Here is a 21,107-nt window from a genome sequence, read left to right as displayed (position 1 = left end):
TTATTTGGCTAATGTGCCTTCAGGCACTTGTGCTTTTGGTGAGCAGTACCCATTCTACAGGTGAAGAAATGGGGCACAGAGAAGTTCGGTAACCTGCCCAAGATCACACAGCTGTGAGGGGCATTGAACGCAGGCGCTCTGGCTCTGTGTGCTAAGCACCGACATGAGGCTCCTATTTGACCCATTAAAGTGCATTTGTGACCCAGTTGCGTCCCCGGACTCTGAAGACCGAGGGCTCCCTCCTTCCCCCAGGGACTCCACATTATTCTGGGAACATGGGAATCGGAGAGACAGCCCCACACTTGTGAGTCACCAGGAGTCCATCTGAAGACAAAGCCAGCCATCGGGAAAAACTCAGCCATCGGGAAAAACTCAGCCATCGGGAAAAACTCAGCCAGAGGGAGCAGGAGTCTTTCCCTGGGGCCCCCAAGGAACCAGCTTCATCAAGGAGCCCGGGATCCACAGTGTCACCCTTGGCGGGAGGTGTGGTTGGCCAGGGCCCCTCCCTCTGTGTCCCCCTACTCCTGGTTGCAGGCTATTCCTGGCCACTCCTCTCCTCAAAACCAGATGATGAAGTTGGAGGGATGGGGTCCTTGCTGAGGGGTTGTGGGGAAGAGGTGCAGCTTGAAAAGACCCCACAGAGAAAAATCCCACAGGACACACACGTGCTCTTTAGTGGGAGAAGCAGTTCGGTGACGATGACAGCAGTAATGACAACACAGAGACAACACGAGGGTGTGCGGGTATGGGGTCCCAGGGATGACACCTGCGGGGTGCTACCGTGACGGTGCTGGGAGGTGCGGGGTGACAGCCAAGCACTGGATCCTTGAGAGTGAGCGATCGTGCCTCTGGCAGGGCCGTAGAGAGAGGGTCTGTTTCAGATGGAGGTGCCCTGGTGGACAGGGGATCGTGGGGGCACCAGCTGCTCCAGGCACGTGGCCTCTGGTAGATGATGGCTCAGTGTGCACCCTAGGGGCTCCTCAGACCCTGCAGCCTGTGTGGCGGCCCCTCCCACCCCACGTGGGTCTCAAGCACCAGCAGCCTCTTCCATTTCTGTCCTCAGTTGCTCTGAGTGCCCGGGGATGGGAAAGGCTGGTCAGAGAACACGGTGAGCTGAGGCTGAGCACCGGGACACTGACTGTGTCTAAGGCTCTTCTGGCCCCACCCGGCTTTGTCGAAGGCCTCGCCCCCAGGTGCAGAAACATCAGGTCTAGACCAGAATTCTGGGACCATCCCAAGTAGACAGGGCGTGCTGCTCTCCCGCAGGGACCCCGCAGGCCCGCTCTAGATGGGACCACCTGTTGGTGGTGGGAATCCTGGGGGGCCTAACTTGGCCTAGTGGTCCCTGGGCATCTGTCCTGGCCACTCACCCAGATCTCACTCACAGAGACCCCAGCAGAGCCTGAATGCAGCCGAGAGTGGCAGAGGTTGCCAGAGTCCCTGAGCTCTTCCATCCTATGGGGGAACTTGCCCCAAGGGACATGGCCCATATGTCTGGGCCATAGTTCTCTGCTGGCTCCTGCCCATGCTGCCCTGCAGATGCCAGACCTGACTAGGCTCCTCCAGGCCCTCACAGCCCTGACCACGGCTCCAGGGAGGCCGCCTGGACGGCAAGATGGATATACCAAAGGAGGTGTCTCATCTAATAATTGGAACATGAAACCAGGAGAAGGCTTTGCCCCCCATTAGAAAAGCCACCTCCAGGCAGATGGTGCAGGTGGGAGGTGGCAGCGCCATCCACTCATTCCTTTGTTTCTGTGGTTGTTGGTTCCTTCATTCAGTCGACGCCTCTCGGAGCCTCCTGCACAAGCACTCGCCCTCTCTCTTTATGACCCCCACTTCATCAGGGGATTCCAGGGCTCAGGGAGGGGCAGGACTTTGCCTGAAGCTATGAGCAGCTGAGCAGACACCTGGCTGTCTCCTCCCGCAAGCTTAGGGAGCATAGGTCTCCGAGGCCAAGGCTGTGAGTAGTCAGGCCCTTCGCCAGAGCCCACCACCTCCTGAAGGAAAGGAATAAAAAACAAAAAGAAACAACAATGTCGTGAGCAGTGCTATGGAGGCCGAAAATGGGCTGCTGTGTGACCCGGGGCCTCTCTGCGGAGGGGCCTTGAGGGAGTCCCTGAGGCTGAGCTGGAGCAGGATGTGGAGCAGAGCTGAGCCTTCCGGGTGGAGGGAGCAGCACATCTAAGGACCCCAGGCCAGAAGGGGAGGCAGGGGAGGGGCGTGGAGGGGCATCTGAGGATCCCAGGCCAGGAGAGGAAAGGGGAGGGGCGCAGAGGGGCATCTGAGGACCCCAGGCCAGGAGGAGAGGAAAGGGGAGGGGCGTGGAGGGGCATCTGAGGACCCCAGGCCAGGAGAGAGGCAGGGGAAGGGCGTGGAGGGGCATTCGAGGACCCCAGGCCAAGGGGGGAGGCAGGGGAGGGGCGTGGAGGGAGCTTGCAGGTCCCATGCACATGAGTCCCTGGGGTGCTGATGGGAGGGGGCTGCAGAGAGCCAAGGGCAGAGGGGCTTGGACAAGGATGGAACAGAAGATGACAAACAGGCATATTTGGGACGTCTCGGAGAAGGATCAGTCTATGGAAACAGGGACTGAGGACAGTGGGGATGGGCTCATTGGCAGGGATGGGAAGCCCTGATGCCCAGGGTAGGGGACTGGGTGGCGGAGAGACGGAAATGGAGATGGTGGATATCAGAGAAGGCGTCAGGCAGACAGATGCAGATTTCTGAGCACAGAGAAACCTGGGCTGAGCCACTGAGTCCCCCAGCCCTTCCCTGACCCAGGGCCCAGGAGGGAGCTGAGACCAGCAGGGAGGCGGGAAGCAGCCCTGTAATCCCTGGAGCCACCTACTGAGGCCAAGGGGAGTGGGCTGTTAGGACTGGGACTGAGGGTGGTGGACAGGGATGAGACAGGAGCAGGGCTCTGGGTCCAGAGAAATTGTGACCATGGCTTGACAAAAGCATGTCCCTTAGGGTTGGGACAGAAGCCCAGGGTGCAGGGGGAGGGGACAGGAATGCAGGTGTGGGTGGGAAGGGGCTGAAAATGGACAGGAGCTAGAGGGCTAAGCTGCTGGGCACAGCTCATAGGGAGGCCTGACGGGCCTGAGACTGATGATGTGAAGGGCCTAGTGGAGGCTGAGATCGTGTCCCAGTAGGGGGTTGGGGAGGGGCTAGGAGGCTTCAGGGTGGGAAGGTGAGTTGCCCTGCCTGCTTTTCGCTGCCAGGAGGAGGCAGATGCAGAGGTGTATGACTCAAGGGACCCATCCAAGGTTCATGGGAAGAGAAGGGTTTGTCCTGGTGGGAGAGGGAGAAGCAGACCAAAGAGGCCCCTCTTGGGACTGGGAGCTCCTGAAATTACAGCCAAGGCCAGACCTCTTGCCCTGGGGCTGCCTGGGTTTGTCCTGGGAAGGTGAGGATAGGAGCTGACCATGGTTAACCAGGAGGTCACGGTGAGCCCCAGCCAGACAGGCGTTATCCAACTGGCACCTCATGCCCTGTCCTCACTGCCCAGGGAGCCCCCAGATCCTGCCTCGGTGGGTCGTGCCCAAGTCCTTCGCTCTCTGTGATCCCTTTACGGTCGTGTAGTGCTCCCCAGGGCTCTGTAGTGCTCCCCAGGGTTCCTTGGTGCGTGCCTCATAAAGCCCAGGAGGGCGAGGCCAGGCCCAGCCCCCACCTCGAGGGGCGCCCTCCAGCCTGGCGAGGCCACCTGGCCCCTCTTTCCATTAAGTCCCCGTCGTCTCGAGTCCATCCAGGGCGGTGTGCGGCCCGTCGCTTAGTCAGCAAGAACCCGTGAGCTGCAGTCATCATAAATGCATATTTAATAACTATTTTCTTCCTGGGGAAAATGCGCTGCTTCAGAAGTTCAGAAATGGGCTTCGCTCTTCAGCTGGTAATGAGAAGTTAATAAAAGTGGGATTTTGTGCAACGCTGGCCCTCTGACATCTTAATCTTTATTAAAGAGACGTAAACTTCCACGGAACGAGCAGGCCTGCCTGGCACAGCCGGACGCCGGGAGAGCCGGGCAGGGGTGGCCCAAGGATGGCCGAGCACCCCTAATCCACCGGAGAAAAATGCGCGCCGCAACCGTTTCTCCCCGAGAGCCCCTTGCGCTTACCTCAGCAGACGCGAGTTAATTCTCTGCCCCTGAGAGCCCCAGAGAGGCCGGCATTTGCAAAGAGTTAATCAGGGAGCTGCGTTGGAGGCATTGCTGCTCCGCTCCTCCGACGAGGAGAGGGCCCCAGGAGCGGGAGCCACTCCCTGGATCTCAGACCCGCTTGTCTCACAGGTGGGAGGCATGGTCCTGCACCCTCTGCCGCTCCCACGCTCCAGCCAGACTGCGGTGGGGCATGCGTTTTGTTTGTTTGTTTGTTTGTTTATTTTTGAGATGGAGTCTTGCTCTTGTCACCCAGGCTGGAGTACAATAGCACGATCTCAGCTCACTGCAACCTCTGCCTCCCAGGTTCAAACAATTCTCTTGTCTCAGTCTCCTGAGTAGCTGGGATTACAGGCACCCGCCACCAGGCCCAGCTACATTTTTTTTTTTTTTTTTGCATTTTTAGTAGAGACCGGGTTTTGCCATGTTGTCCAAGCTGGTCTCGAACTCCTGACCTCAGGTGATCCACCTGCCTCAACCTCCCAAAGTGCTGGGAGTACAGGTGTGAGCCACTGTGTCTAACCACATGCATTTTAGAGCCGTCTCCTTTTCTTTCTTTTCTTAAATCAATGTGAAATGTACAAAACATACAACCAATTATTCTAAAATGGACAGGCAGCAGCATTAGTACATTCGGTATTTTGCAGCCACCTCTGTCTAGTTCTGCGGCATCTTTGTTAGCCCTGAAGGAGACCCTGTACCCGTGGGCAGCCACTCCCATCCCCTCTCTTCCAGCCACTCCCATCCCCTCTCTTCCAGCCACTCCTATCCCCTCTCTTCCAGCCCCTCCCATCCCCTCTCTTCCAGCCACTCCCATCCCCTCTCTTCCAGCCCCAGGCAACCACAAGTCTGCCTTCTCTTTCTGGATCTGCTGTTCTGGACATTTCATCTCATGGAATCATGCAGTGTGTGGCCTTTATGGCTAAAATGTTCACTGAACATAATGTTGTCAAGGTTTATCCATGTTGTAGCTCATGTCAGAGCTCCGTGCCTTTTTCTGACTTAGTAATGTTCCCCTGTGTGGAGGGGCCACACCTCTTCTATCCACTCATCCCTGACCGGAGGATGTGAGGCTTGTTTGCATCTGCGGGTGTTGTGAATCGTGTTGCTCTGTGTACGTGTGTACAAGGATCGATTCTCGTGGGGAGCAGCCTAGGTCTGGGATGGCTGGGTCACAATAACGCTATGTCTGACTTTTTGGGGAACCGCCAGACTCTTTACCACGGTGTTTATATCATTTCATATCCCGGGGTGCCTGTGTTCTTTTGACTCAGAGCGGCTCAGAAACGAGGAGCGGCCTCACAGAGCGGCTGAAGGGGTGGCCCCTCCAGCACCAGGGTGATTCCAGCCCCTGCCCCTCCTTCTGAAAGTTGAGCGGAGTACCAGCCCTTCCATCTGTGAACCGCTTCTCCATCCCCAGCCACTGCGGGTCCACAGTGGGTGTCGGTGGTGGCATTGGCTCCCCAGCCCACAAGGAGCCTCCCTGGTCCATAGGACACAGGTCCGTGACGTGGATCCTAAGCCGAGTCAGAAGTGGATTCCAAGCCAGGAAGGAGGTGGGAACCCTGAGGAGTCCACACTGTTGTTTTGGCTTTGTTCTGACGGGGTGGATCTGCCTGCCATTCGCAACCAACGTGGGTGCAAACCAGCCGACCCGGCTGCTGACCTCAGGGGCCTGCGGACCATGGCTCCCCGGCCCTCAAGCCATGACCCCCGAATCTAATGGGGTGCCTGTTTGCACACGCGTGGGAGCGTATGGTGAGCAGGCCCTAGACTCCGGCTGGCCCACTGGCCCCGAGGGAAGGGCCCGAGGCTCCTGCCATGGTTGCAGGCCCCCACTACGGCTCATGTCAGACCGGATGTACGTGGAAGTGTGTTTGTCATCCGCTAATCCACGGGGGAAGGAGAAGGGCAGAGTCTTTGTCAGTCTCCGAGCAATTAGGATAATTAAAAAAGAAGGCTTATTGGGTAAACATGCTCTGGGATTGTGACCCCTTAATTAATGGACTACGGGGAGAAATTACAGCAGTGGCAGGATAATTAACACGTGCACTTCACAGAGCCGCTAGACCAGGGTGTTGGAGGACAGGATGGCCAGGCTGGTGCAGGGCGGCCGGGGAGGGCGGACGGGCCCTGCGAAGGGTGAGGCTCATGAGCAACAGTGGGCAGCCTGGCAGGCCATGGCAACCTGGGGCAGGTCACAGGAAGCCTTCACCCTCATTCCTACAGCCAGCTTTAAAAAATCCATCACTCTCAGCAGAAAGCGCAGCTGCCCCTGCAGCACCCCTTCCCCACCTGTCTGCCTTAGCAGGGGCGCAAGGGTGTGGGAACCCCAGAGTTCCCTGAAGAAGGGCTTCTCACCCCCAACCGCAGCCTCAGAGCCCATTGGGGTCACTAGAATATTCTAATATTCCTGGTATATTCAAGGAGGGCAGTCGTGAGCCATGACCTGGTCCAGGGGCTCCCAGCCTGCCCCACCGAATGCCTCAGGGCAAGGGGCAGTGTCAGAAGCTTCCACGTGCTGTGCCAAGCCAACCTCAGCTGCTTTACCTGAGGAGACCCCATGACCTGGGGGTCCTTCCAAAGCTTCCCACCCCCAGGGAGCCTGTCCAGGCCCCCACATCCTCAATAGGCACTGCAGAAGCAGCAGGTCTTAGCGACAGGCATCTCGGGCTTGTTTCTTGCTCCCAAGTGGGGAACAGAAGACAGGTGGGTGGGCTCTGGGGTGGGCTTTAAAAGGAGGCTCCAGGCCAGAGAGCAGTGGCCATGGCCACGGGGGTTCTCAGGGCCGAGACAGGTTCAGTCCCAAGGAGCAGGCAGTGGCTGGGGTCCCAGATGGACAGCTGGAGGAGGAGGACAGTCCCAGAGGAGCACAGTCTCAGAGGAGAACAGTCAGGGAGGAGCACAGTCCCGAAGGAGCACAGTCAGGAGGAGGATAGTCCCAGAGGAGCACAGTCCGGGAGGAGCGCAGTACTGGAGGAGGACAGTCCCAGAGGAGCACAGTCCCAGAGGAAGATAGTCCGGGAGGAGGACAGTTGGGAGAAGGGCAGCTGGGGAGGAGTACAGTCCCGGAGGACAGTCCCAGAGTAGGTCAGTCCTGGAGGATGACAGTTGGAGAGGAGGACAGTCGGGAGGAGCACAGTCCCGGAGGAGGATGGTCGCGAGGAGGACAGTCCCAGAGGAGGACAGTCGGGGGGAGGACAGTCCCGGAGGAGGACAGTGGGGGAGGATGGCAGTTCCAGAGGAGCAGTCCCAGAGGAGGACAGTGTGGGCCCTGCTCCCTGAGTCCTCCAGGGCCTCCCAGAGGCGGGCCTTGGTGTCTGCCACGCTCCTCCCAGCCGTGGCTGTGGCTCTGCCTGCCCCGCCACGTGCATGCAGGGGATATGGGGTGGCAGGAAGTGCTGGAGATTTTCAAGGCCAGAGACTGGACATTCACACCAATGTGGGGCCCTGGACGTCTCCAGGTCAGAATGAAAGCCCCAGTCCTCTTGTACTGATATTCCTTGAGGAAGGAACGAAGCATTGCCGCCAGGCGAGGAGGCCACTTCCCACAGCTGAACAGAGTCTGGCTCTGCGAGGCGTCTGAGAGCCGGGGAGTCAGAGTGAGGCTTCCTGAAAAACTCGTTTCTTTCTAGCAGAGCTCTCCCCCCACAGGCCTCCCTCAGTGGGGAACAGTGGCTAAGGGAAGTGTGGGGTGCAGAATTCACTCTTAAGCCACTCCCAGCCAAATCTAAAATATAAAGAAAACGGTAGCCGTTAGGAGCTCGACCCGGCGAGAGCCCAAGGCCGCTGTCCTGCAGCAGGTGTGGAAATTCTGATGCTGCGAGCTGCCTGTGGGGGGAACCATCTAGAACCTGCTGCGTGAGCTGGAGCCTGAGGCCAGACAGGGGGACTGTCCGGGTAGTCCGGGGGCCTGGCAGAGAACCAAGGGCTTGGATTTCTCAGCTTTGGCTCATGGCAAGCCCGGGCCGCCTGGTGATGTCAGCTGGAGGGGGTACCTGGTGGCAGGAAAAGCTCCTACCTCAGGGGCTGGGGACGATCCTGGCATCACCTTGGCTGGCACAGGCCCATCTCTGACCCCCAGCACAGAAAGCAGTGGCAGGCTGCGGAGTCCTGGGCACAGGGCTCCCTTCTCTCTTCTGCTCCCATCTGGGGACGTCTCCCTGCTGCCACCTGCACACACCACCGCCACCGCCTGTCTTGCGGGTCCCTGCTGCCACCTGCACACACCACCGTCACCGCCTGTCTTGTGGGTCCCTGCTACCACCTGCGCACACCACCGCCACCGCCTGTCTTGCAGGTAGGATAAGGTGCCTGATGGCAAGACCGCACATTGCCGTGGGACACACAGAATGAGACAGCTTCTCCCAGCCCTGAAAGCACCTGCTGTCTACCAGGGGCTACCTGGGTTGGGACATGGTGCCCACATGAATGGCAGGAGGACAAGAACTTCCGGTGCTTGCAGACACTTCCAGAGATGGCTGGTGGCCAGGCAGTGCTCACACCCCAGGGAATCTGGGCTCACAGTTTCCTCCAGGGCAAATTGGCGAGGCCCATAGGCTCTCAGGCCGGATCCTGCTCATCCTGCATCTGCAGCACTCCGCGGGGGCAGGTGCGTGGTGGGAAGGCGGCAACAGAGCTGGCTGTAGCCAGGCACTTTACAGCCCATCTAGGGAGGTGGGGGCTCTGTAGGAGGCTCTCCGTGGGGGCTCTGTAGGTTCCCATGGTCTCTGAGGCCAAGGCTGGCTGTGTTTCTCATTTGCAGCTCTCAGGGCACAGAGAACTCTATACCCCGGTGCGCAGGCACGCGCTGGACTCTGCCCTGGGCATGACGGCCAGAGTTGTACAGCCTCTGCCGTGGGGCTCCTTCTGGGACCTCGGGGAGGCTCACACTGGGGGCTCAGGAAACACCTGCCTCCTGGGGCTCCGCTCCCCAAAGGGACGTCCCGCCAGTGAGCCTGCGGACAGTCATGTTCCACCCCAGCTCCCGTGTGCGGGTCCCGGGGTAACCGTGTGTTGGCTGCATTGCTTCAGTTCCACATTTGTTCAGGAAGATTCGAAAGTTCCCTATGGGATGCCTGTGGGCCCCACCGCCACTGGGAGCTCTGCCTGAATGTGGGGTTGGGGGCCAGCCTTCCAAGCCTGGAGCAAGGTAGGCGAGGCCGAGCCTGTCTCTGGAGCTGCCCTGTGTCCCCACAGTGAGGGCTGGCCCCCCTGCTTCCTGTGCCAGTGAAGGGGACACAGAGGTGACTTCACAGCTCTGCCAGTCCCCAGCCTGGGTTCTGAGGGCCGGGCCACTCTGAGTCTCGAGTCTTGTGTCTGCCAAATGGTGGGGACCTGGTCGTGGGACCGTCCTGGGGGGCTTACCTGAGGCTGCAGTTACGCTGGCGCTGCGGCCAAGAGGGCAGCCAGAGTCTGCACGGGAGAGGGTGTGCGTTCAGAACCAGAAGCTGGTGCAGAAAGGAGAGAGAGGCAGAAAGGCCCAGAAACAGGGAGGAGTCCGGGGCAGTGGGGAGCAGGGGCAAGGATGAGGTGGGCAACATGGCAGAGCAGGTTTTTACCCGGCTCTTAACCATCCCCCAACGCCGGTTTCTTTGTTGGGTATGGGCAGGCTGCCTCCCCAGGGCACCAACCTTGGATCACCACCTCGATGCCCAGAAGAAAGTCTGTTCTGCCATTCGAGGTGCCTTCTGGGCAGGAGTGGGGAGCAGCAGCGACACTTCCACATCTCTTATGATCCCACCCGTGGTGCCCTTGGCATACTCTGATCTGTGTGTGGAAGAGGTGCACATATGAGGGTGCACACACACGTGTGCTTGCATGTGGGTAGGTGCGAGTGAATGTGTGTGTGTGCATGCATGTGTGTATGAGCTGCATATATGAGGGTACATGCACATGTGTGGGTGCATGGGGGCTGCATATATAAGGGTACATGCCTGTGTGTGCACGTGTGGGTAGGTGTGTGTGCATGTGTGGGCATGTAAGCGTGTGTGTGTGCATGCATATGTGTGCATGGCCTGCATCTATGAGGGTACATTCCTGTGTGTGTGTGTGTGTGCGTGTGTGGCAGGTGCATGTGCATGGATGAGCATGTAAGCACATGTGTGTGCATGGGTGGGTGCTTGTGGGCTGCATATGTAAGGGTACATGCTCCTGTGTGCACATGTGTGGGTAGGTGTGTGTGCATGTAAATGTGAGTGTGTGTGTATATGGGCTGCTTATATGGGGGTTCCAGCCTACGTGTGGGTAGGTGCATGTGCATGTGTGGCATGTAAGTGTTGTGTGCGTGTGTCCCAGGCACCACTCTGTCACCGTGGACTTGGCATGGGGAGGTAAAAAAAAAAAAAAAAAAAAACACCGCTGAAAGGGAACCAGCCACATCCATCTCTGATCAGTGAATTAGGATCCAAATTTTTAACTAATTGAGTACATTAAATAGAAAGTCCCTAAGAAAGAAGGGAGGAAAAGACGAATATGAGACACTTTTCAAAGCTTCTTTAATAAAAAGTGTATTTGGGATTTGACCATAATGGCTATCCTCGCTTGCCAAAACCTGACGCCCTGGCAGGTAACTTTCATCAGGCATCTCTGAAATGGTACCTAAATGAATTAGCAATAAAATGGACTTAGGCCGAGCAGTGGGGGCCTCCATTAATCTCGGGTTAATCACTAAAGAGGTGCCATTCACTTTTCTTAAGAAGTCACATTTCTCTCCCCTTGCTGGCGACCAGATTTCATAAAGTAACATATTTCTAATGAAAGGTCTCTGCTTGAATTAAACCCTGAAGGTTTATGCAGATTTTGCGTTTGATTACTGCTGGCATGGGCTCTTAGCCGGCTGCGGAAGGAAGGTCCGTTCTGAAAGGGCCCCAGCGTGCAGTTCATAATATTCTTTGAAATAAAATAGTGCACTTGTGCTTAGTGGCTTTAATCAGCCCTGACTTTTGATAGTCAAACAATAGCTAATTACAGTAGCACCTGCCTTCCAGGCTCTGTCACGTTGGCTCCTGCCGGAGCGAGGCCTTGTCTGCGAGCTGCGTGATTATTACAGACTCTGTCTGCACAAAGTCGCTGGAGCTGACACCCAGCAAGTTTGGTAGCCATTAGGGAAGGTTTATTTTGCTGCTGCATGGCTGGCTTTTCCATTACATTCTTCTCCTTTGTATGTTCGGGGGCAGTGGTGTCGAGGGCATGGAGGCACGAGGAGGCATGTCAGGGTGTGGGTCCCGGGTCCTGAGACAGCCAGCTTGGGACACACGGCATCTGCTAAAGCCGTTCTTGCTCTGGGGATGCAGGGTGCACAGATACGCTGGGAATTCGCTGGTTTTGCTCGAGATTTGAGATGGGTGTTGTGAACGCTTGTCATGTACAGACAACACGGTTGGACTCCGAGCATCCCCCAGCTCAGCAGGAGCACGGATCTGGCTGGCTCCCAGGTGCGCCCGGCAGAGCCGTTCTGGACGCTTAGGTGGCTGCTGTTTCAAATGAAATGTGCCGCCGCGCACCGGGAGCAGGAGACAGGCCCAGTGAAAGTCGTAAATTACTATCTCATCATCTAAGTCTTTCTTTTCTCATTAATTTTGCCTGGTAAATGAACCTGAGCTTGCCAGAATCCAGCCAAGTTAGTAACATCGGCCTGTCAGCCATGGGCTTCACAGACCTTATAACAAGTTCCTGGAGATGATCAACCGGATGTCGGGAATGAAAAAGTGAGGGCACCGCGTCCCACAGGCACAGGCAAACCCCAGCCTTCGCTCCTTCCTGGCTGCCTGTCTCTCACTGGCCCCTCTGCCCACCCCTACCCCTCTTCAGGGCACCCCCAAGAAAGGGCAAGGAGAAGGAGGGCCTGGGGGGCCTGGCTACTGGGGCTTCCCGACAAACAGTGGTCAGGCACTCGGCATGCCCCGAGGTGAGCGGGTCACCCTGTCCTGGCGCAGGCAGCAGTACTCGGCAGGGGCAGTTTTGGCACAGTGCTCAAACCAAATGCCAGAGCCGGCCCTATCCAGTGCTCCAGTTCCCTCAAGAACTCGATCCGGTCCCCTCCAGGAGAGACCAGGCAGGGCTCAAAGGGACCTTCCTCCTGGACTTTAGGTGACCTTTTGCTGAGGGTGACGTGAGAACCACCAGTGAGAGCCAGGGGGGCGGGAGGGGAGTCGTTCCAAACTGGGGAGAGCCGTGCACACCCGGCGTGGAAGTTGGCGGCACCCAGCCAGGCCCTAGTCTCCTCTCACGGGGTCAGAGTCTTGAGATGCCCTCCCGAGCCATTCGTGTTGCGGCCAAGACCGTGTTTCCCTTTCTCTGTGACCCAGCTGCGCCCTGTGGGTCCGTGCGCGCCAGCACACGCGCGCCTGCCGCAGCCTCCCGGGTCTCTCTCACGCTGTGGGTGCCATTTCCGCTCTGCCGGCTTTGGTCTCCGGACACCACGTCGTGTTGACAATTACCCACAGCCAGGATTTGCCAAAACCTGGAGTTGAAAAGCCTTCAAGGGGGGGGGAAAGCAACTGGAAAGCTGTTTTCTGTTAAGGCAGGTTTATTTTTCCTTGCAATTATGTCTGACTAAAATGTCCTTGTGCGGGAGTCATTTCCCAAGAGAGGTCTGATTCATCCTGCCCCGGCAGCCCCCCCGCCCCCGCCATCCTCGCCAGGCCTGCTGTCGGGCCCGTGGTGGGAGCCCTGGTCTCAGCACCGCAGCCTCCAGCAGCGACCAGGCCTCGTGGAGGGCTCCGTGGGCCCATCCCAGGAAGGAAAGCAGCCCCTGAACCTCTGGGAGCTCAGGAGGGGAGAGCGGACTCTTCTCATGCCCAGCCCTGAGCGCCTCTGCTGTGGGAGCCTCTCGCACCGTCAGCTGCATGAAGACTGGCCGGAGACCCAGACCCACCCGCAGGAAAGCCCCATGGCCCTAACTCCACCGATGTCTGTCCTCGAGCTGTCCCAGCCCATGGCCTACAGGAAGCCCCGGGCTCACATCCCAGGGAAGCTGCCGGGCCTTGGCAGTGTGTTCAGTTCGTCAGCCCCAGCCAGCTCAAGGTGCCGTGAACAAAGCCAGCGAGGGGTGCCTGTTTCCCCAGAGTTTCCCCTTTCTCCGTGGAGAACAGAGCCAGCCGCCTGTAAATCACCCCTTTGCCCCATCTGACATCTCCTGTTGCCTGGACCGCCTCAGCCTGGACCCCCAAGGCCAGCCTGATGATAGAAAGAGAGCGAGCCCAAAACGGGGCTGGGCTTGGTCAAGTTCAGCACTTCCTCCACCATCTTCTCCCCATCCCCCATCACGACCCCTGGCAGCATCCGCCTCTCGTCCCTGTGGTGTTTGCCATCACCGATCAGTTTGATTGATCATCTCGGTGGCCACAGGTTGGTAATAAAGCTGGTTTCAGAGCCTCTTGCATTTCCCCCAGGACCCTGTTGGCATGACAGGACTTGACACCAGCCATTCGTCACCTGCTGCCTGTGGTCACTGCACAATGACCAGCAGACAGACAAGAGCCAGGCCAGGATGAGGCTTCGGGAGAGGCCGGGCCTGTGCTCAGGGCCGAGTGGGACTAACGGATGTGGCCCACCCCATGCCCCTCTGCACACGGCTGGATCTTCCAAACAGTCGAGTCCTGGCTGCCGCGCCACCTGGGGATGGTGTCATCTGCCATACGCTTCACTCTCCCTGTGGGTGCACTGGTATCCACCGTGCCCACCTCAGAGGCCAGCAGGTACGTCAGCCAGGAAGGCTGCGAGGACCCCCAAGCCCAGGCCACCAGGGCCCTTCCCTGCCATGCGGTGTGCTTGCTCAGGCCTCTCCTCACTGCAGGGTCTCTGGGTGCCTTTGTCGAGATAGGATCCCAGTAAAGGGAAGCCCCAGGCTGGCCCTGACCCTCTCCTTCTCTGGGAGGAAGAACGGGTTTGTGTTGTGAGTCTGCTGAAGCCCCTGGGATGTTGTCTGGGGACAGGGTCAGTGAAAGTGTCTCAAAGGTTGGGGCCTGGGCACAAAGAGGCATTGACCCCAGATGAATCCACAGAGCTCCCAAAGCAGGGGAAGGAGCCCTTGTTCACTCCACACGCACACACATGCACACACACGTACACCTGAACACGCACGCATGCACACACATGCACACACACATGTACACATGAACACGCACACATGCACACGCACACATGTGCACACACGCACACACATGCACACGCAAATGCACGCACAATTGTGAACACGAGCATACACACACACACACATAAACACACATGCACACACATGCACACACACAAACACATGCACAATTGTGAACACAAGCATACGCACGTGCACAGACATGCACAGGCACATGTGCACAACCCATGTGTAAACACACACAGGCACAAACATGAACACAGACCCATACACTCGTGCACGTGAGCACACGCACTTCTCCAACACCGCGAAGTCCGTGCATCTGGGAGCTCTAGGTCAGCAATCATTGCTAGCAGGCCATGCGACCCTCTCTTCTGAAAAGGAGGGAGGGCAGGGCAGGGCCTGAGATAGACTCTTGTGACTGCAGGAACTGTGTCTGGGTCATTCCTAATTCAAGTTCGAGACAGTGTGAAGGCTTCTCCTCATCCTCATGGCTATTTCCCCAACCCCACCCAGGTCCCTAAACCCCTATCATAGCCCGGCCTTACTGTCCTCACCTGGTTCTCCAGCCTCCCACCCTGCCTGGGGCAGAGAAGACCCCCTCAGGGCCATGCTGCGTCTCCTCCAACACCCCATACCCTCCCCATGGGCCATCTCCCACATTGTGTGGATAAAGGGGCGTCTTTCCCAGGGACAGCCTGGCTGCACCCCTGCAGCCACACCTAGGCCTAATGCTGTCTGGGTGGAAACAGGGAACCAAATGAACCCCACTGCACAGGCAGGACCCTGGGGCAGCCTGCAGAGTGTGCGAGGGGCCTGTGCGGAGTTCACATTCATGCAGGGTATTTCAGCAGCAGCACATTTCCTCACATCAGCAACCCCCTCTTCTAAGCACCCACCTAACGCGTGATCACTAGCAAATGGACCATCCCTGTGCTGGGCACGAAACAGGCCCCGGAACCTCAGCTGCACCCGAAACTTCCCTGCTGCCCGGCGGGGCGCGCAGTCAGCCAGGACACCCGGCAGCCACAGGGCAGCCCTCTCTGGAGTCTGTGGTCTGGTTCGGCCAGGGTATTGTGATCTGAGGACCTTTAGAAAACTGGCCACCCGAGAACTTCTCCAGTGTGACTGCTGGCCTCTCTGGCAGACGTGTCGAAACTCAGAAAACCTCTGCTGTTCGGACCACAGGAAACGTCGGAGTAGGGACGGGACAGTGGAACAAAGCGTCCCTGCGTCCTCTCAACGTGGCCCGGCTCCTGCAGACACTCAGCGAGCTGTGGCCTCTCCCCTCCCCCCACGCTTCCCTCCGGCCGGCTCTGCAGAGACGTAGAGCCACTCGGTGCCGAGCGCGGCTCTGGCCGTGTGCTCCGTGTCTGTCATCGTCAGCCCTGTCCACCTTTGGGGTGGGGGCAGCTGGGCTGGCTCCAGTTTCTCTCCATGTCAACTTTGCGAAAGAGGTGGACGTGGAAGCTGCCTCCAGGGGCCACTTGGGCAGCTGTGACCCCGAGTCCGGGGGTGCGGGTGGTCACCAGGAGCCTCAAAGCATCGCTCACCGTTCCCGGAAAGACCGGCGTCTCGTGCCCAGGTGCAGGCCCTCGGCTGAGCAGAAGCCTGGCAGAAGCTGGAGCATGAGTCATCCCTGGGTCCTGCACAGCCTGCAGTCAGGCCACCACAGCGGGACGGGGTAGATGTGCTCCCCTAAGATCTGAAACGCAGGGAGGAAGGGCAGGCCCTCACAGTGCCATAGAGCAGCTGTGGTGAGCAGCACCGGCCGCTCCGGGTGAGGGACCAAGTGGCCATACTGGCTGCAGAGCTGCCCTGCCCGGTGGCCTCAGCCCGGGACGCCCTGCACGCCTGCCCCTGCCACCAGGCTGGCTTCATTCTGAGCTGCCTCGGCCAGAGCCCCCTTGCGATTGGGCTGTCTCTGTGGATGATGAAGGGAAAGACTTGAGCAAGAGGCTCTGAGGAAGGTGCCGGCCCCTCTCCAGGCTCCTGTGCCACGTGCTGGAAACGGGCAGCCATCAGGGAGGGTTGGCGCTGCAGGAGGGCAGAGGGTCGGGGGAATGGGGCTGAACGGGATGGTGGAGGAGGGAAGGCGGGACGAAGGGGTCTCCACCACCTCCTGCCCCTTCCCCTGCTGCCTAAGGACCCGGGCCTGCAGTGGGGGTGGGGACAGGGAAGTGACCTCTGGGGCCAGCACATCCCTGAGCCAGTGTGGAGTGGACAGGCAGCCCCTCCTCCCACCCCCGGGCACCCACGACCAACATGGGTCCACACCATTCCCCGGGACATCAGCAGAGAAGCATGAGCTGTCAGGACAAAACCTCATGGAATCCCGAGTCTTTTAAAAGAAATATTGATTTATTTTCCAATCATGATAACGCCATACGGTTTTTGTAAAACAAGCAGGGTGAAAAACAAACAAACAAACAACAAACAAACAAACAAGAACATTTAAATGAGAACGTCAGAGTTACCCGTGAGTCCTCTGTTGCTGTGTGGAAGCCAGTTATAGCCAGAGAGAGACATTCAACACCCACGGCGTGGGTAGGGGTGGCTGCCCCGAGCGGGTCACCAGCTTAGTGCCAAGTCTGTGGCTTGTTGAAGCTGACTCTGTGTGTTCACGTGTTGGCATCTGCACATGGCGTGTGCACATGAGTGTGCTCGTGACCTGATGTGTGTGCACATGTGTGTGCGTGCTTGCAGCCCAGTGGCTGTCTCAGGGGACGTGTCTTCAAGTGTGTGGCTGCCCGTCTCACTGGTGGCAGGTGTATCTGGGAGGGTACAGAGTTCTCTGTTTGCACACAGAGGAAGTGGTTTCCTGCCGAGTCCCCGACGCTTACTGCCAGCGTCCAACCCTGCACCAGAGGAAAGCCAGCGAGTTTCCCGTGTGGAGGGACAGCGTACATTCCAACAAGGTTCATCCTTCCCACCTCAGACTTTCCGTTGCCTCCCTCGACCCCCACGTGGAGCCTGGAAGCTGCTGGAAGAACCCACCTGTCACCCCAGCAAAGTCTGTGGCATTAAGGTCACACTGGCACCAACTAAGAACTAAGACCTTCTCTGAGGCATGAAGGCTGTTGCTTAGCTTTGAAAACAGTAAATGCGAATGGAAGGGAACCTGGAGAAAGACCCGTTCCTGGGTAAAGTGGGAAGCAGGATAGACTGGCCGTCCAGGGCCGTACCCACCCTGTCTCCAAGGGGTCTCTTCCCAGGAGAAATCAAGGGGAGGTTCTCACAGCACCTGGGGCAGGGGCAGGGAAATTTGGTCAGAAACAATGCAGAACTCTCAGGGCCTCTCCATTCATGGGTTTTGTTTTTCTCCCCAATTCTGAATCTGGGAGGCCGAGTGGCTGCCCAGAGAGGTTGGCTCCGGGCTGAGGACAGCACTGCCCGGGCCACATTCCCTGGGTTGTTGTTCAACACCAGGCAAGTCCCTGCACCTGTCCTCAGCCCACTGTCTCTAAAGTGGGGCAATCGGCCTCCCGGACTGTCAAGAAGCCTGAGAAATTGGGCCCTAGGAGGACACTGCAAGATGCCCAGACATCCTCTTCAACTCGAAATGTTGCCATCTGCCTTGCTGGCTGACACCCAGCCCCTACCTGAGAAAGCAGCTGTGGGCACTGTCGCCCAGGAGGGGGCCTGGCTGCTGAGACACTCCCTTCCTACAGCTGCCAATGGTCAGAACCCTCCACCTGTGCTCCAGACCAGGCTGGCACCAAGACGCCCACCCCAGCCATGGTTGTTTAGAAATAAGTACGTGTCTACTACATGAAATTGAAATAAGGACGACTTCTGTGCCTCCCAATAAAACACCAATCTCCTTGAGAGAAGTAGACTTGAACTTTATCAGTTATTCACAACTTGGCATGATCAGATTGATGAGTTATGACCAGACTGATTGATTAGCTATGATCAGACTGATGTGCTGTGATCAGCTTCATTGATGAGCTACGTTTGGATTCATTGATGAGCTATGACCAGCTTGATTGATTAGCTATGATCGGATTGATGTGCTGTGATCAGGTTCATTGATGAGCTATGGTTGAATTCATTGATGAGTTATGACCAGCTTGATTGATTAGTTATGATCAGATTGATGTGCTGTGATCAGGTTCATTGATGAGCTATGGTTGGATTCATTGATGAGCTATGACCAGCTTGATTGATTAGCTATGATCAGATTGATGTGCTGTGATCGGCTTCATTAATGAGCTATGGTTGGATTCATTGATGAGTTATGACCAGCTTGATTGATTAGTTATGATCAGATTGATGTGCTGTGATCAGGTTCATTGATAAGCTATGGTTGGATTCATTGATGAGCTATGACCAGCTTGATTGATTAGCTATGATCAGATTGGTGTGCTCTGATAGGGTTCATTGATGAGCTACGGTTGGATTCACAGATTAGCTATGGCTAGATTGATTGACGAGCTATGGTCAGATCGATGAGCTGCTTTCAGGAAGAGAAACCAGGGATAAGGAGCAGGCAGACGCCATCCCTGTACCAGGGAGTGCAGGGTGCTCAGGGAGACTGGAGCCCCGGTCTGCCTGGGGCTGGCGTGAGGCTGGGGTGTGCGCCCACAGCCCTGGGTGTGGAGGGGTGTTCTAGAAAGAGTGCTGGCCTGCAGGAGAGGCCTTGGGCTGCAGTCAGGTCAGCCATGAACCCTTCAGTCAAACATGTAACCTGCACAGAGAACCCCAGGTCCAGCCTCTGGGTATGGGACACCAGCTCTCTCCTTACCACCGAAGCAGCTTTGGGCTTGCACATGAAAAGCTTCCGAACCTTGGCTCACTTCACAGTCCTGAGCAGTGAGTTCCCAGAATGTTCTAGAAGAGGCATGTGCTTGGGGAGGTCACACTTCAGCATGCAAACATTTCCCTGGAGAGGTCAGTGGGTGCCAGGCACTGGCCCTTCCCCAGACACAGGCTGGCCCTACCAGCTGGCTTAGTAGGGGGCTGCCTGTGTGTGGAGGGGGCTCTAGGCTCCTTGCTTGGTCCCCACAGGTCCTCGACCCAGAGACCTTGTCCCCCCACTGTCGGACTTAGGACAGGCCAGGGTCACCCTCAGCAGAACCTGGCGTGCTTTGTGCCCTGGGGCCAGCACCACAGGGCCCCCTGGTTTGGAAAGCCTGTTCCTCAGCCCCGCCCCAGGGGGCACTTAGCTGAGGATTCCCCTGATGCTGCCCCATGCACACCTCTCACTACGATTCAACCCACTTGAGGATGGTCAGCTTCTCAGGGAGATGGGGAAAGGCTTATCGCCAAGGTCACTGAAGCCTCCCTGGTCTTGGTGTCCAGAAAAAACTCACCAAGAGAGCAGGCATCTCCCGGGACCCGGGAATCAGCATGGCCACCAGAGCTGGTCACCGCCACTGCAAAGCTCCTCATGCAGCTTCCTTTCTGCCTGGGGAGGAGACACTGTTGTCCATCCGAAGCCTGGCAAACGCGGGGCATAGGAGGCAGCCGCAGCCAGGGGGCACAAGGGTGGTGGGCATCCAGCGCCAGCCCTAGCTCCCAGGGTCACTCCAAGGAGCAGTGAGGGCTCCCCTGCAGGTACAGTGAGAGGCGTGGTCATGTAAAGGCGGCTGAGGACGGGCGTCTCCCTTCCCTTCCTTCTGAGTTTTGAGAGGTGGGGTTGTATCAGGGCAGTTTGAGGAGGGTGTCTCCTTTCCCTTCCTTCTGACTTTTCTTTGACACTGTCATCTTTCAGTGCAGAGTCCACGCTGCAGAAGGCTCCCTGTGGGACAGGCGAGGCTGTGAGGTCGGGCGGGAGGCAGGGCTTCTCAGCAGGTGCATCTTCACTCTGCCCCTCCCGACACTTGGTTTTGGAGGGATCTGACCCAGTGGCCGGGCTCGTGGGTGGGAACTAGCCAGCCAGCCCCTGGTCACCTTCCCTCCTGCCCGGGCTCCACAGCCCATCCCAGGCACAGCTGCCCATTAGAGGCGGAGCTGCCCCTGCAAGGGGGGTGCCAGGGAATATCTGTCCGGTCTTTGGCCAGGGCCTGAGGTGGCTGCAAATGGCCTTGGGCCAATGGAGGACACAACTGCCCCCCCAAACCTTGTTCATTCTCCAGTGCCCCTCCGTCTGTCCCTCTCTCCCTCCCTCCCTCCTGCAGCAGACACTGGAGGTGGGCTCTATGGCACAGGACAGCCCCAGGCAGACCCAGCTCGCCCACTCCCCACAGTGGAGAGAACAGCCTCTGCCCCATGCTGTGCGGTGCCCCTAAGTCCACAGTAGAGACCGACACACAGAAGAAAGGGGGCGGGCAGCGAAGGGTTATGGGGACCAGACTTCAAGGTCAGAGGAAGAGAGAGGGGGTGGGCAGCAAAGGGTTACAGGGACCAGACCTCAAGGTCAGAGGAAGAGAGAGGGGGTGGGCAGCAAAGGGTTACAGGGACCAGACCTCAAGGTCAGAGGAAGAGAGAGGGGGCGGGCAGCGAAGGGTTATGGGGACCAGACCTCAAGGTCAGAGGAAGAGAGAGGGGGCGGGCAGCGAAGGGTTATGGGGACCAGACCTCAAGGTCAGAGGAAGAGAGAGGGGGCGGGTAGCGAAGGGTTATGGGGACCAGACCTCAAGGTCAGAGGAAGAGAGAGGGGACGGGCAGTGAAGGGTTATGGGGACCAGACCTCAAGGTCAGAGGAAGAGTACATTTCCCGCCTTCTTCCCCCAGCATCTTCTAGCAAAGCCGGCTGGTGGTGTTGCGGCCACACAGCCTCCCTGACCCACATCCAAGCCTGCAAAGCTGAGAGGTTAGGATCTGCAGAAGCCCAAGTGCCTCAGCGGGAGGAACGCGGCTCAGATTTGGGGGCCGGGCCCGCGCCGTGTCCGGGAGAAGCAGGCATATCGCAGGGTT

The 21,107-nt window shown here is 57.9% G+C and overlaps 1 protein-coding gene and 1 long non-coding RNA gene across 9 annotated transcripts in view; one reads left to right on the top strand and one right to left on the bottom strand.

Moving 5' to 3' along the window:
* PRDM16 (PR/SET domain 16) overlaps window positions 1-21,107 on the top strand; it is a 365,577-nt gene that overhangs the window by 190,810 nt on the left and 153,660 nt on the right. The window lies entirely within an intron of this gene.
* On the bottom strand, window positions 16,968-19,699 carry LOC144336947 (uncharacterized). Its single transcript, XR_013409413.1, has 3 exons — window positions 19,562-19,699; window positions 17,436-17,490; window positions 16,968-17,104 (listed from the first exon to the last, which is right to left on the bottom strand). It is a non-coding gene; the product is annotated as an uncharacterized LOC144336947 (long non-coding RNA).

The sequence above is a fragment of the Macaca mulatta genome, chromosome 1 (assembly GCF_049350105.2).
Source record: "Macaca mulatta isolate MMU2019108-1 chromosome 1, T2T-MMU8v2.0, whole genome shotgun sequence".
Classification (NCBI taxonomy): Eukaryota; Metazoa; Chordata; class Mammalia; order Primates; family Cercopithecidae; genus Macaca; species Macaca mulatta.
Note: the sequence above shows the minus strand (reverse complement) of the source record. Positions and strands in the feature narration are given on the sequence as shown.